Raw genomic sequence first — 17277 nt, 5'->3', positions numbered from 1 at the left:
TACCACACCATTCACAACTGAGCTTAGATTTTGTGAAGGAATATAACCTTTCCGCACTCCATGACAATATCATATTTTTAATTCTCTGGGGGGAAAAAAAGACGTTTTTTTTTTAAAAAAAAAGAGGAAGAGAATTTTTTGATATTTATTTATTTATTTATTTTTAGTTTTCGGCGGACACAACATCTTTGTTTGTATGTGGTGCTGAGGATCCAACCCGGGTCGCACGCATGCCAGGCAAGCATGCTACCGCTTGAGCCACATCACCAGTCCCAAGATGGTCTTGTTAATGAGTGATGTAGCTGGATTCCTGGGTTCTGAATACCATTCTCCTCTCTCGCATCGATGTGAGAAGCTGAGCATATCAATGTTTCTTGCAATTGCATCTCTGCCATCTGCTAAAGGTAAACAACGTTTCTGTTGACCCACTATTCTACGCCTTCCAAAAACAAGGTAAAAATTTGAATATTTGAGGAAATCCTCAGTGGGAGGCAGTAATGAAAGTCACAGCATTATGAAATTACTTAGCCTCAAAAGCTTTTCTGCAGTTATTTTGATGCTAGTTAGAACATTTCCAGAATAGAGAAAAAAAAAGTTGGCAAGATAAGCATTTGAGATTTTTTTTTCTCTTCTCTCCCTCTGAGGGATATTACTTTGTAATTCATTTAGCATTTTAGTAAACCCATTAACCTTTCACCCCAGACTTAGAAAATGGGTTTGATGGTTTAATTCTGTTCCCCAAGGAGTCAATAACCACATCATAAACTGCATCGGGTTGGACATTAATTGGAATGTATTTTCAGGACAAATTCAGAGTTAGGAGAATGGAAGTAAAGAAAATAGTTACTGGAGAAATCAACAGAAATTTCTCCAGCTTTGTTCTTGCTGATTTTGAAATAGTTGTGCCAATATCTGTTGATAGGAATGGTATGTGCCAGCACTAGTGCTCAAAGAGTAAACTGACTTTTTAAAAATATTCACTTAAAAACTGAGAGGAATAGATGAACTCTAGATAGGGCAGAGGGGTGGGAGGAGGCATGGGGTTAGAACTGATGGTGGGATGTGATGGACATTGTTATCCCTCTGATGACCCTTTAAGTACCCTAAACATCACTGCTTCTTAGTGATGTTTAGGGATTAGAATGAAAAGGAAAATCTCAGGAAAAAAGATTTCAGTTTCCAGATGGAAGGGTTAGTTCTGAAGTTAGCCTTTGCTTTCTGTTGCCCCCTCTCACTTCCTGGACCCTGTAAAGCAGGAAATACTTCAATAGATTCATCAGATTAACGTGAGGAAGAGCTAAGCGTCCTTTTCCTCACTCCCCATACAGCTGGGATTATTGCTACCTACCTGCTATCTGCCACCTGGGTGGTGTGCCCACTTCTGCTCTATCCACCACATGCAACACATGGGGCTGGTGCCTACCTTGCACTGGACCTTGAGTTTTACCTGCTACCCCACACCTGGATACCAGGACCCTGGAAGTTTCTGTCACTATGGAGGACACATCTGCTATCTCTAGTTTGTCTGGACATGGGGTATTCTGCTACCTAACCGTCTTGACAAAGGTTACTCTTGTAACCAGGCTAAATTTCCCTCCTCTTTCTTGTGTTTGGTCACGGATTCCTCTCCAGTCCAATTTCCAATATTATAGAGATGTCAGAGGACTCCCTTCAACTCAGAGGAAAAACTTCTAGGAGATAATAAATGTGCATGTAAATTCTAACATTTCCCACAGATGTTAGTTTATGAAAACAGCCTTTTTGTTTCTAATGAAGGCATAAATCGTGGATGAGACAGAGCTTTAATATTTTGTGAAACAGAAGTGTGTGAGGAAGGAATAGGTGGTGATAATATGGAGGTCTCATATTTAACTCCTATATTTTTGGAAAAGTGAATGGATCGAAAAACTTGGGCACTCATTTAAAGTTCCCTTAAGAGCTATAGCATATTAGTTGGTCTTATAAACTTTTTTTCTTTTTGCAAAAGAATTAGTATGAGTGGGAAAGACTGAGGAGAAGCATTAGAAAGAAAAGGAAGCATTAAATAAGACGAGGAACAATGCCATTAAGAAAGAATAAAATAATTATACACAACGGGAAGCAGAACACTGTTCTTGTCAAACGAGAGGGAACACTTAAGTGCTATGTGAAACTAAAAGACCTACTGGTTACAATTAGTAAAATAGTCTTCAGAAAAAAATACCCACTTTCAAAAATTGTGCTGACAATTTGGTGTTATTTTACATGTTATTCACAATAACTTAGAAACATAAAATGTTGGCATAGGTAGGAATTTTTAAAAAGACATTTAATCAGTCCCTTACTTTACAGATTTGAAAATTGAGGCACAGAGAATTTAAGCGACTTAATAATACCTGTCAACGACAGAACTACCATGTGAGTAAACAGTGCCTATTTAAATGGCTTGTAGCAGGCTGAATGTTGGCTACCCAAAGATGCCTACTTGATAATCCCAGAACTTGCAAATGTGTTACAGTAAAAAGTAAAAGGGATTTTGCCCATGAGATTAGATTAGGGATGGTTGTAGATAGAAGCAACATAACCACAAGATTCATTCATTTTTTTTTTTTTAAACTGGGGATTGAACTCAGGGGCACTTGACCACTGAGCCACATCCCCAGCCCTATTTTGTATTTTATTCAGAGAGTCTCGCTGAGTTGCTTAGTGCCTAGCTTTTGCTGAGGCTGGCTTTGAACTCACAATCCTCCTGCCTCAGCCTCCCAAGCTACTGGAATTACAGGTGCGTGCCACTGTGCCAGGCTCCACGAGATTCTTAATTAGAGAGAAAGAGAAAGGCAAGGAATACAGAAGATGCAATAATGAAAACAGTTCCTGGTAATATGCTTTGAAGGTGAAGGAAGGCACCATGACCAAGGAATATAGGTGACCTGGGGATCTAAGGCAAAGAGATAGATTATCCCCCAGAAACTCCAGAGGGAGCAAAGCCCTGACAATACCTTGATTTTGGTCCATGAAACCCACTCAGGATTTCTGACCTCCATAAATATAAGATAATATATTTAAATTGTTTTCAGCCACTAGCTTCATGGTTTTTATAGCAGCAATATGAAACTAATACATGCTCTTTTTGTTTAAGTACCTTACTTTCTTTAAAAGAATCATGGGAGTTATTAAAAGAAGTGGAGAATTCAAGAACTATATAGAAAATTCAGGTTGCTATTATGGATAAACTGCGATGTGGTTTTATGAACCCATTGGCCAATTTCCACACAGGCTCACATATGAGTTAAGCTTACTATTTAAAAAAAATTAAAACCACTAAGTTTAAAATAATGTCAAAAATATGGTAATAGAATTTAAAAATGAAATGGAAGAACAACTACATCAGGAATACGCATTGTTGCCAGAAACCAAATTAACTCTGGTTAACCTAATAAAAATATGAATAGAGACTAGAAGCCAAAAGCAGAGTATCAGGACATTTTATAAGAACCAAGGGGACTACCTTTTCCATCTCTGTCTCACTGCATAGTCTCATGGTTCATAGCCTGTTTTTTTTTTTTTTCTCATTCTAGTTTGTCTTGGGTTGAACATGGCTGTCCAGTTCTGACTTTTTCTTTCTTATATCCCAGTTGGAGTCCAGAAAAGACTTATTACTGTCATTGTTTTCTAAATCTGATTTTCAAGGAGAGAAAAATCTGATTGGTCTATTGGATCAGATGCTTATCTCATCGAACTGATTGGGTCCCAAGTGACTAATTAAAGGATTGTAGTGTATCAAGGTCCTGCTCACTAGAGGTTGTACAGGCTTACTATCAGGAAAGGAGAATGTGAAGTAGGGGACAAGAGACCAATGTGTCAATTACATATCTAAGCTTTTAGCATGGAGCTGGATCATAATGTTAAATGCTATCATTGTTTCAAAAGAGGAATTCTATAGCTGGGCATGGTGGCACATGCTTGCAATCTCAGCAGCTCAGGAAGCAAAGCAGGAGGATCAGAAATTCAAAGCCAGCCTCAGCAATATCAAGGTGCAAAGCAACTCAGTGAGACCTTGTCTCTAAATAAAAATACAAAATAGAGTTGGGGATATGGCTCAGTGGCCGAGTGCCCCTGTGTTAAATCCCCAGTACCCACCCCAAAAAGAATAATTATAGGAACGAAACATTTTAGTTAAAGAGATAAAAGGATTCATGATCATGGTAATATATGAAACAAAATACATCAATAAAAAACTAAGTTCAAGGAAAAAAAGCAAATAGACCTAAGGGTGAAAGTAGATGTTAAATTAGAAAACAAGAACGTAAAATAACCACTTAGAGTAAAATAGGTTCCAAAATATTTATGGAATGAATTGAATAAAAGGACAAGTCCTCAGTACATCAAAGCAACATTAAACACAAGGTATTGGCATTATAAAGAAGAAATAAAACCATAAATACCTAAAAGAACTAGAAAATCAAGAGGGTACTAGGTATGACATATGAAAAATGGTGAATATTATTCAGAGAATTTAAAAAAATAACTCCAAGTAAAATAGAAAATCAGTAACCCAGAATTTTTTTAAACGTAAATAATAGCATTTTCTATTCTCAATTTCCAATTTTTTCTTATCTATTACCCAGCATTGCATGAAAAGACATATGAGTCAGGAAAAAAAATTATTTTTTAATTTATTCAAAAAGCATCAAGTCTAAGCATGGATAATAGTTGTTAAAATGTAACATTAAGGAGATGACCTGTTGGGTTATTAGTAACCATGGAAAAGACTTTCTCAAACTTCATCTATTCCCTCCACCAGACTACTGTGTAGTATGGAGGGAGGGGCACATTTTAAGGGAGGTTAATCATGAAATATTCAGACAAGCGTCATCTTGGGAAAGTCCTCACAGTGGGAAAGTCTGAGACAGCTCTAGAATTGAAGGGCCTGCTGGGCGTGGTGGTGCACACCTGTAATCCCAGCTGCTCAGGACAGAAGGATCTCAAGTTCAAAGCCAGCCTCAGCAACAGCAAGGTGCTAAGCAACTCAGTGAGATCCTGTCTCTAAATAAAATACAAAATAGGGCTGGGGATGTGGCTCAGTGGTGGAGTGCCTCTGAGTTTGATCCCCAGTACACCCTCCACCCCCTACCCCCCCATCAGCCCCACCTCACCCCGCCCCCCAAAAAAATGAATTGGAGAGCTTGTCTACCCCAGCGCCTTGTGAGCCTGTCTACCCAGATCTCTGGCCACATTTCTTTCACTGCCCCATTCTGCACCCTCTTTGTTTCCTCTTCATGGTTTTCCTGGGAATGTTTCTGAGGAAAGGGTAATCACAGGAACTTCTGATTTTCCTACATTGTACTTCTAGTGTGAACCAGGTAATATCCAAGGCCCCTTTCAACTCTGGAATGAATATATTAAAAATATATTAACTTATAAGAATAGTTTGAATACTTATATATTCTATACTTATACTGTACCATTTTGGCTTCCAGATGGCCTAAGAGTAAGCACTTTTCCAGCTCTGCCAAAGTGATAGTGGCCTTCCGTTAAGAGACATTGCTTAATGGTGTCAATGTACCCATGAGTGGGGGGGATAACCTGTCATGCCCTCTTGCCCATCCTTCAGATCACTCTAAAGGTCTCTTTTCCTCATAAGACTTTTGAAAATGACTCGCTTCAACCACTTGTGATTTTTCCTGTTGCCAACATGTTAACTGGAGTGCACCACCTGGATGATGAACCAGGAAGCATCCTGGCTGTGTTAACTGAGGTTACTCAATGTGGCCGCCCCGGGTGACCCTTGTGCAGGCAGAGTGGTAAGTACATTGTAATACGCCTCGAGAATTTATGGTTCAATAAATGGAAGGTCTAATGAAGAAACTAAAGCATCAACATACTGCATGTAAGCTGAAAAGGTTAGTGTAAAAGAGACATATGTCTCTACAGTGGTGTCTTTCCCTCTGGAGAAGGGTCTCTAGCCACACAGAGCTTGAGGTGTGCAGACACCTTTCTGGGGGGGAGACTTGAGTAATTCTCATCATGAGAAAACTGTTCCTATAATGTATCAAGATGCTACTCTGCAGCTATAATATTTTCCCCCTTAGGTTTGCCTTTTTAAATATTTTTTTATAGTAGATAGACACAATAGCTTTATTTTATTTTCACTTGGTGCTGAGGATGGAACCCAGTGCTTCACACATGCTAGGCAAGCGCTCTAGCAACTGAGCTGCAGCCCCAGCCCCTCTGCAACTGTAATATTCACACTAATTTTTCTGAGAAAATTACAATTTTACAGAAAAATTAAGGTCCAAAAAAGTTCTCTACAGAAAATTCTGAAGAACATGACACATTATGTAGCCAATTAATTCTGAATTCTATTTACAACCATATTTGTTGTTTTCTTTCTTTTTTTCTTTTGTTGTTTTCTCTTGACTACCTTTACGATCGATAGTTTAGAGCATGCCTGATTTTTTTAAGCGGTACAAAACACAGAAGTCTTCAGGAAGCCAGAATGTCAACAAGAGCTTGCTGGGTTTAATTATTGACTCTGAAAGGAAAATGCCAACCAATGAATCATCAACATATCTCTTGCCACACCTGGGGTTTTTCTCTGGATGACTTCCATCCAAATGTTGACAAAACTTGACCTTGGATAGTTACTAAGATTTGTTAGGACTATGGCCAAAGATACTTACCTGCCCGAGGGACAGGTTCCATACTCATGAACCAGATGATCCGGCTCCACATATGGCAAGAAAGGCACTTTTTTAGTTTTCTACATTAATGTTGATTTTGAAAGCTTCCAGATTAAAAGCCTCTAAATATTGTAAGGCCATGCAGTGCCCTGGACTCTTCACTGATACAAACCTGTGAAGCTAAGTTAAAAGACCAAAGCCCAGGGATGGGTTGTCCAGGAATCATAAACATGCCCATTTATTAAAGTTATCATTCAGGCCATAACCACACTAGGCTTTTACCTTTTTAATGGTCCTGGCAGCAATTAGAATGAGGGCAGTGTACTCTTTTCCAGTTGAATGAACTGGCAGCCCAAAGAGCAGGAGTCCTGACCCCAGCTGTGTATCTGATTTGTCCTGGGAAGGACATTTACCCAGATCCTCCCATTTTCCCCTTGGAACATAAGCTCATTAAGTAACTGACCTTGAAGTTTATTGTGAGGAATGATGACATATTAAAGGAAGGCTTGTCTTCTGGGTTAAAGGGTGCTTCATAGTGGTCTCACATGCTTCAGTGCTTTGACAATGGGTGGCAAATAGAATAAGGGGAGTGAAATAATAGTAATAAAAAGAACATTACAGAAAAAGACCAAATAATGCTGTCCAGACTGTTAAAACCTCTTCCTGCTGCTATTATCTGTAATTTCCAGCTCAATTATCCTAATGTCAACCCAGGGCCTGAGTTAAGGAGAGAATACAAGAAGATTTGTGTTGACATGAGGTCGGGAGAAGAGTGGCATGGTATCTGGCGCCTCATCGCGCCTCCCGTTGGATGTAACAGTCTGATTTGTTGCCAGTGTCTCACACAACATAGTGCTTCATCATGTCCCCGTGGAGCAGAACCAGAGACTAGCTGGATCACATATCCCAGAGCAAACTCAGTTGCACAAAATATCGGGTTAACTGTAAACTTGAACAATTAATTTTCAAGAAACCAGAGAAATCTTTGAAAGATACTAGAAAGCCAGTTATTAATATCTCTTGAGGATGCTTTCTGTGTGTCAGATCTGAGTGAGGCTCTTTAGGCATAATCACAAATCACTGTCAGGTCATAAAGCAAATTTAATAATATGAACAGAAAATTTCTCATATAAAAGCTAAGGAGCTGCGGGTATGTCTCAGTGGTAGAGTGTGTGCTTAGCATGCACAAGGCCCTGAGCTCCATCTCCAGCACCAGAAATAAGTGTATTAATTTCAATAGATTATCCTGTTCCATATTCACTCTAAGAAATCTTTGTGATCTAGGAAAGAAGATTTACTTTCAAATCTTTGCCCAGCATATGATGAGGAGACATACACTTAAACCAGGGTAACTAGATCTCTGCCCCAAAGTAGGCTTCCCAGCCTAGTAAGTAGCCCTAACAGGGAGAGAACCACCTGGATATAACATACAACTTTCCCCCAAGGGCCAGAGATATGAACCTGGGAACAGGACAATTTGGTCCTGTCTTTTGGAATAGCTCTGTTTTCTTCTCTATAGGACCCAACATTGATGGAAATTTATGTGACTGTGCTTAAGTTTCTGTTGGATCTTCTTCTTCTTTTTTTTTTTTTTTAAGAGAGAGAGAGAATTTTTTTTAATTTTTTTTTTTTTTTTTTTTTTTTTTAGTTTTCGGTGGACACAGCATCTTTATTTTATTTTTATGTGGTGTTGAGGATTGAACCCAGCGCCCTGCACATGCCAGGCGAGTGCGATACCACTTGAGCCACATCCCCAGCCCTCTGTTGGATCTTGTGTAACCTGGACTGGAAAGGGTAAACAGCTTTCTTTGACATGTGGGCAGCAAACTGATTCACTTTTGACAACTTAGTGTAGCAATGTAGTATGTGCAGCATGTCCAGGCATAGCCTGGATGTTCTCAGGGTGAACACCCTCTGATAAGCCATTGGGTACTATGGAAGGTCATTTGTCATTCACACTTGCTCACCTAAAGAGGTAAAGTCAAGTATCATTTGAGTGGCCCGTCCTTATACCCCTTGACCATAACCATTATGTATTCCAGCCTCTTGCTCTTCTTACTCTATAATACTTACAGACTAGACAACTGGGTAGATGTCCTTCAGCCAAACCCAAGTGCCAGTCTCTCATATCTCCCTGGATTCTCCAAACCCTCACAGCCTGCACTAGCTTCTTTTTCATTGACTGTAGATTTTCTTCTTGGGAGCAATTTATTATGAAATGTCTATTTCTTGCCCAACTAAAGCAAAAAGAAGTGCATAAAGACAAAAGAGCAAAGGCATTAGAGTAGAAGATGACAAATGTGGAATAATTAATGGTAAGAAGAAAACTGCTCTAGAATCACATAATGTGGCTTCATATAAGAGAAGAATAGAGCATGGTGGGGGATGTGATGTGCGATGATCAATAGACATTTTTATTCTTGAAACTGAAATGAAAATTTGGTTAAATATGTTCTTAAAAGGTTTAAAGTAGCTAATGGCATACTACAGAATTAGGCTAAAATAATATGGGAGCTATGAATTGTGGTAATCAACGTAAAGATTAAATGGCCCTATTAAAAAAGATTGTTGGATTGAGTCAATTAAGCGAATTAGATTATACTGTTTACAAGTAGAATTTTGTGAATGAATAGACTGAAAACAAAGTTACTGTTCAGAATAAAAGTATGAGGTAAGTAAGAAGGAAATTACTAGAACCAAGCCAGCATTAAAATGGGCAGAGGGCTTTTTATTTGATGTAGGATATTACTGATTTATTCACACATATTGAGTGTGTACATGATGTACATATACTCTTTGAGATCCTGAGGACACAGTGATGAACCAAACAGATAAGCATAAATGACAACAACAACAAATACCGAGCAAGGAGACAGAGAAAGATGGGTGGCTTGGAGTGTGGGTGACAAAGGTGTAGTGATCATGAATAATTGTTTTGCCCAAAATATATGGTATTGAAATTACTGATAGAAACCTAAATAGAAAAATAGTTCTATTATATCTCTTCAATATATTTCACTCTCTTTGGAAACCAAGTAGGCAAGTATAAAATGTGAGAAAAGAGAATTTTAATAATGGTAATTAGTAATGTTGATGTATTGATTATTATGTGTATATTGTATACTAGTTATGAACTTTACAAAAAGAAATAAATTTTCACCAGAATCTGTGAACATTTAAAAAAAAATCACCACTGATTAAGTCACAAAAAAAACCTCCCCAAACTCTCCAAAGCAATGGAGATATAGACTTTGATTTATTAATAGAAAAAGTATAAACCCAAACCTAACTGGGAGTGTTCACTAAATACTGCCTCATAATTCTTCATCAAAGAATTCAAAAAGATGACAATGGAAAACATTACATATATCCAGCCTTGCTCACTCTCAGCCTTCACCCCTGAGCCATTACACCAACTCTTGGGGGGCTTTTAATAGAGCAGAATGGGATAATGGGTACCTCCCATCAGCAACCCCACCTCAAGCACACACAGAATTGCCAGCTCTTCTGTGGGACCTCCAAATCTGAAGGCGTTCCATTCATGAGGACTGGGGTTTCAGAAAGAAGAGAATTATCTAGAATCACAAATCATTTAAAACCTCAATCTAAGAAACATGCCCAAAAGGCTCTTAATTATAGTGGTTTAGAACAAAGCAGGGGAGTCAATGTTTTCTGAGCCTAAACTGTTTTCCATGTTTAAAGGTAAAATTAAGGAGAAATTTTGGTCATTACCTCTCAGTGAGTTCCAACCGTTTGCATAATCAACTCCTTGGCACTAAAAAATAAGTAAACTGATAGCCTGAGCTGAGATGCCCTATTAAACCATGAAACTGAAATACAAAAAAAGAAAGAAAGAAAACATTACATATGAAAACAGGATTGCAGTCAAAGACATACTCAGAGACGAATTCATGTCATTAATAGAAGTGCAAAAGGGAACGCAAATGACTCAAAGCCAGAATTTTGTAAACCGTGATCCTGTATGACACCATTTCACAGATGTTAATAGTGTACCATAAAAAATGTTTCTAAGTTAAAAATAATTCTGGAAAATATGTGTTTAAAAATCTATATATTTTTAAACTATTGAGGATTTCTCAATACCTTTAACATGATAATGAGCATTGTGAAGCTGTAAGAGGAAATATAATATTTAGCATTTTCTGAAATATTTGATTAGGGAAAAAAAATTTTGTAGTATAGATACTAATATCTTGAACTAATGATCTGAACAGTATAGGAAACATTGAGTTGAGTGTTCAATTTAAGAAGCACTGAGGAATAATTAAGTAAAAATAAAAATAAAGTAAAAACACAAATTGCACAAATTAATAAATTCATAATCTGGTTCTCTAAAAATAAAATGACTACTAGTTGATAGTCTCTATAAAGAAATATAATAAATTATTTGATAATTAATTGAACTATCAATAAAAATGGTTTTGAGTAAACTATACATTGATTAAATTCTCTTGAAAGAAAAATAAAGACTACTAGAATTGGAAAAAAAGCCACCTTTAATGAAAGGTCACGAATTACTTGATTAGTTATTTCATAACTTCAACAGATAATTCAATTATTATACAAATGTTTCCAGGAAATCAAAGCTCATCAGCTTATTTAAAATATCTAAAGTCATAGTTTTCCCAAATTAAAATAGGATTATACAAAATAGGGCCCCCAAATAACAAGTAATTTCTTTTAGCAATATAGAACACACATTTCTAAGTAAACTACTAATAAACCAAATTAGTAAACTACTAATTATTTATTATTATTATTATTATTATTATTTATTAGTAAGCTACTAATAAACCAGATCTCTTATTTTATGTAAATATACATGCGTATGTACATTTTAAAGTTTTAATATCTTTAAGTATTTATACATAATTTATTGAGGTGATACAGACATTGCATATGAAATATATTAACATAATCCAACATTATCAATTATCAGAGACAAAAAACGGTAAACCTGATAGATGTTAGGCAGGCATTTGAAAAAAAATCCACATCCACTGCTAAGAAAAATATTTAGCTATTTAAAAATAATAGTTCTTTCTTATTAAGATGGCAAAGAATATTATCTCAAATTCAGCATACTGAATATGTGCATAGAGAACAAAAGAATTTGATGCTTGTTTTCTGCAAAATGCTCACTGAAGTAGTCATCTTGAGAAAATGGAGTGTTTAATTTCTTGAGAATATTTTACAGTTAATACCATTTCTGTTTTGAATTGCAGAGTGGATGGCTTCATCACCTCTTTTCATATTTCATCTCTACAAGTCTCTGGGCTCGAGCAATAGCGAACCTCATCCTTAATGGAAGTCTGCTTAATGTTTAAATAATTATCATTCCTAGTAAATGAAATAACAAAGCCAAGATGGCATTATCATTTGTATTTTAATAGATCTGTCAAAGTAATAAGGCAAGAAAAATAGGAAATACAATTATGAGACCCGAGGAGGCAAAATTATCATTTTATGCTAAGATTATTGGCCATTTACTTTGACAATCCATATGAAAGAAATACTTAAAAAAATTAGATACAGTAAAAAAGCCCATTATAGAATAAATATGGCAAATCTTTCATTTCTCTACTTACCTGCAGTGGTAAGTTTGAAAACATAATGGAAAAAAAAATCTCAATTACACTTCAAACAAAATCATCTTGGCAAAGAATCTAATCAGAAAGAAGGGCTTATAGGATTAAAATGATATATTTCTATCCTGAAAGACATAAAAGAAGATTGAATAAATGAAGATACACACCTTAATCTTGGATGAGAAATCTCAAAACTTTATGGATTGTCAATTGCAACAAATTATTGGTATACTGTCATTGGTAATTCGATTGAAATAATGTGAATAATTCTTAGATGTATCTGGGAAAATAAAGTCTTTGTGGGTTAAATATTAATAAGGGAATGAAAAGATTGGGGAAATTAGGAAAGGTTCATTTAAATAAAGTAAGAAATTTGAAGAAATCATGCAGAAAGAATAAAATATTTTGACTACACACACAAGAAAAAATGTAAAGTGCTATTTGGTAAAATACATATTAAAAACAAAAAAATGTTCCAGACATGGTGGTGGCACATACCTGTAATCAGCTGCCAGGAGGCTGAGGCAAGAGAATCACACAAAAAGTACAAAAAGAGCCTCACCAACTTAGCAAAACCCTGTCTCAAAATGAAAAATAAAAAGGGTTGGGGATGTAACTCAGTGGTAAAGTGTTCTTGGGTTCAATCCCCAGTATTGGAAGAATAAATAAGTAAAAACTCCAAAAAATGAAAGTTAAAAAGAATGTTTGCAAACAGCATTATAAATGATTGCTATTTGTTACATACAAAGGGCTTCTGTACATTTATGAAAAAAATATAGCCAAATTATGTAAGGCAAATAAATGGACAATTCATAGAAAAGGAAATCTAAGTGACTCAAACTATATACGCATGTAAAGATGATCAATTTTAGGTATGAAATACTAATTATCCATTGAATTTATGAAATGTTTTAAATGATAACATCTGGTACGTTAAGGATTTAGGCAAAATAGTATTCTCACAGATTCTGGCAGAATGTGAATTGTAGCACCCTTTTGTGAAGGAAGCAATCTGGTAATAGCTATCACCAAATATTACTTTTCAATCCAGAAATTCTATTCCTGTGAATTTTATCACATAGAAATAAAAGCTTTGATATCTTAGGATACCTGCTTTAAAAAGGTGCTATAGAGGATCCAACATGGCGGCCGGCGAGGAAGCAGCGACTCCAACGTCTCCACTTTAACGGGATATGAAAGACTCATCGAAACAGCTGCAGCCTAGCTACGGAGGAACTTCTAGCATAACTTCCTTAAGAGGAGAGCTGCCGTGAACTGGTAGGTTTACTCGAAGTGACAGGTTGCCCCAGAGAAGTGGATCTTGGAAGGCCACGCGGGCACAGAGGTCTAGTCCCCCAACCATCAGCCGCTCCGGCAGGCGGCTCCCCCTGGAGGCCTAGCTCTCGCCCTGGGAGAAGCGGCCCCACCCGCTCGCTTCCTAACCTGGCGGCCACAGCTACTCAGCGATAAAGGTGCCCACGTGGCGGGTGCAGAAGTTAAGTCCTGCAGACGCCAGCCACCTTTGCAACCCCCGGGAACCCTGAGTGGCTTGGCCCGCCCCGCCCGAACCGGCAGTCCTCCACCATACGGGCTCCCCCGGGAGGCCTAGCTCTCGCCCTGGGAGAAGCGGCCCCACCCGCCCGGTTCCTAACCAGGCAGCCACAGCTACTCGGCAATAAAGGTGCCCACGTGGCGGGTGCAGAAGTTAAGTCCTGCAGACGCCAGCCGCCTTTGCAACCCGCGGGAACCATGAGCGGCTTAGCCCGCCCCGCCCGAACCGGCGGGTGCAGAAGTTAAGTCCTGCAGACGCCAACCACCTTTGCAACCCGCGGGATCCCTGGGCGGCTTCGCCCGCCCCGCCCGAACCGGCAGTCCTCCACCATACGGGCTCCCCCGGGAGGCCTAGCTCTCGCCCTGGGAAAAGCGGCCCCACCCCCCCCGGTTCCTAACCAGGCAGCCACAGCTACTCGGCAATAAAGGTGCCCACGTGGCGGGTGCAGAAGTTAAGTCCTGCAGACGCCAGCCGCCTTTGCAACCCGTGGGAACCCTGAGCGGCTTGGCCCGCCCCGCCCGAACCGGCAGTCCTCCGCCATACGGGCTCCCCCTGGAGGCCTAGCTCTCGCCCTGGGAGAAGCGGCCCCACCCGCCCGGTTTCTAACCAGGTGGCCTCAGCTACTTGGAGATAAAGGTGCCCTCGTGGTGGGTGCAGAAGTTAAGTCCTGCAGACGCCAGCCACCTTTGCAACCCGCGGGATCCCTGAGCGGCTTGGCCCGCCCCGCCGGAACCGGCAGTCCTCCGACATACAGGCTCCCCCCGGGAGGCCTAGCTCTCGCCCTGGGAAAAGCGGCCCCACCCGCCCGGTTCCTAACCAGGCAGCCACAGCTACTAGGCAATAAAGGTGCCCACGTGGCGGGTGCAGAAGTTAAGTCCTGCAGACGCCAGCCGCCTTTGCAACCCGCGGGAACCCTGAGCGGCTTGGCCCTCCCCGCCTGAACCGGCGGCGGGTGCAGAAGTTAAGTCCTGCAGACGCCAACCGCCTTTGCAACCCGCGGGATCCCTGAGCGGCTTGGCCCGCCCCGCCTGAACCGGCAGTCCTCCACCATACGGGCTCCCCCGGGAGGCCTAGCTCTCGCCCTGGGAAAAGCGGCCCCACCCGCCCGGTTCCTAACCAGGTAGCCACAGCTACTCGGCAATAAAGGTGCCCATGTGGCGGGTGCAGAAGTTAAATCCTGCAGACGCCAGCCGCCTTTGCAACCCGCGGGAACCCTGAGCGGCTTGGCCCTCCCCGCCTGAACCGGCGGCGGGTGCAGAAGTTAAGTCCTGCAGACGCCAACCGCCTTTGCAACCCGCGGGATCCCTGAGCGGCTTGGCCCGCCCCGCCTGAACCGGCAGTCCTCCACCATACGGGCTCCCCCGGGAGGCATAGCTCTCGCCCAGGGAAAAGCGGCCCCACCCGCCCGGTTCCTAACCAGGCAGCCACAGCTACTCGACAATAAAGGTGCCCACGTGGCGGGTGCAGAAGTTAAGTCCTGCAGACGCCAGCCACCTTTGCAACCCGCAGGATCCCGGAGCGGCTTGGCCCGCCCCGCCTGAACCGGCAGTCCTCCGCCATCCGGGCTCCCCCGGGAGGCCCAGCTCTCGCCCTGGGAGAAGCGGCCCCACCCGCCCGGGTCCCAACCACGCGACCGCAGCTACTCGGTGATAAAGGTGCCCCCGCAGCGGGTGCAGGAGTTAAGTCCTGCTGATACCAGCTGCGTTTGCAAGCCGCCGGCACCCAGTGCGGCTTGGCCCACCCCGCCTGAACCGGCAGTCGGCCTCCACCATCCGGGCTCCCCCGGGAGGCCTAGCTCTCGCTCCGGGAGCAGCCCCCTGCAAGCTAGGCGAACCTTTGACCCATCGGGAGGTTAGGCCCAGCAACCTGCGGAGTGATAGAGGTGCCCCTCGTGCCTGCTGGGTAGGCGGACCTTTGACCGACCTAGGGCCTCCCAGCGTGGTAGACGGATCACACCAATTGGAGGAGGATCACAGCCACTACATGCCCTGCAAGGGTGATTATTCAACTATACAAGAGCAATATAAATAAATAGAAGGAAAATTTCAAAACACAACAGTTTCACCAAGCAGAAAGAAATGCCAGCAGTATGAAAAGACAAGGAAAGAAAGGACCACAGGCAATGCAGGTCAACTCAACTTTAGAAGAGGTAATAGGTGCAACAGATGGAATGTCAGATAGAGAGATCAGGATATACATGCTTCAGATGATCTGGAGTCTCAAGGAAGACATGAGACAGCAAAATCAGATAATGAAAGATCACATTGACAAACAAATCCAGGAAGTAAAAGATCAATTTCACAGGGAGATAGAGGAAATAAAAAACAAACAAATAGAAATACTAGAATTGCAGGAAAAAATAAACCAACTTAAAAACTCAATTGAGAATACTACCAGCAGAGTAGATCACTTAGAAGAGAGAACATCAGACAATGAAGACAAAGTATTTCAACTGGAAAAGAACATAGACAGCTCAGCAAGTCTGCTAAGAAACCATGAACAGAACATCCAAGAAATATGGGACAATATCAAAAGACCAAATTTAAGAGTCATTGGGATACAGGAAGGCACAGAGCTCCAAACCAGAGGAATACACAGCCTATTCAATGAAATAATACGAGAAAACTTCCCAGACTTGAAGAATGAGACAGAATCCCAAATCCTAGAAGCCTACAGGACGCCGAATGTACAAAACCATAAGAGATCCACACCTAGACACATTATAGTGAAGATGTCCAACATACAGAATAAGGAAAGAATTTTAAAAGCTACAAGGGAAAGGAAGCAGATTACATTTAGGGGTAAACCAATCAGGATAACAGCTGATCTCTCAACACAGACTCTGAAAGCTAGAAGATCCTGGAATAACATATTTCAAACACTGAAAGAAAATGGGTTCCAACCAAGAATCGTGTATCCGGCAAAATTAAGCTTCAGGTTAGAAGATGAAATTAAAACTTTCCATGATAAACAAAAGTTAAAAGAATTCGCAGCTAGAAAACCATCTCTTCAAAAAATCCTTGGCAAAACATTGCAGGAAGAGGAAATGGAAAATAACATTGAAAACCAACAATGGGAGGTAGGACAGTAAAGGGGGGAAAGTAGTCAAAGAGGATAACAAATCAGGTTTAGTAACATCAACAAACAAATATGGATAGAAGTACAAACCATATCTCAATAATAACCCTAAATGTCAATGGCTTAAACTCACCAATTAAGAGACACAGGCTAGTAGAATGGATCACAAAACAAGACCCAACAATATGCTGTCTACAGGAGACGCATCTGTTAGAAAAAGATATCCATAGACTGAAGGTGAAAGGTTGGGAAAAATCATACCACTCATATGGACAGCGGAAACAAGCAGGCGTGTCCATACTCATATCTAATAAAATAGATTTCAAGCCAAAGCTAATCAAAAGGGATAAAGAAGGACACTTCATACTGCTCAAGG

The sequence above is a fragment of the Urocitellus parryii genome, chromosome 7 (genome assembly GCF_045843805.1).
Source record: "Urocitellus parryii isolate mUroPar1 chromosome 7, mUroPar1.hap1, whole genome shotgun sequence".
NCBI lineage: Eukaryota > Metazoa > Chordata > Mammalia > Rodentia > Sciuridae > Urocitellus > Urocitellus parryii.
The sequence above is the reverse complement of the archived record's forward strand: the minus strand, read 5'-3'. Positions refer to the sequence as shown.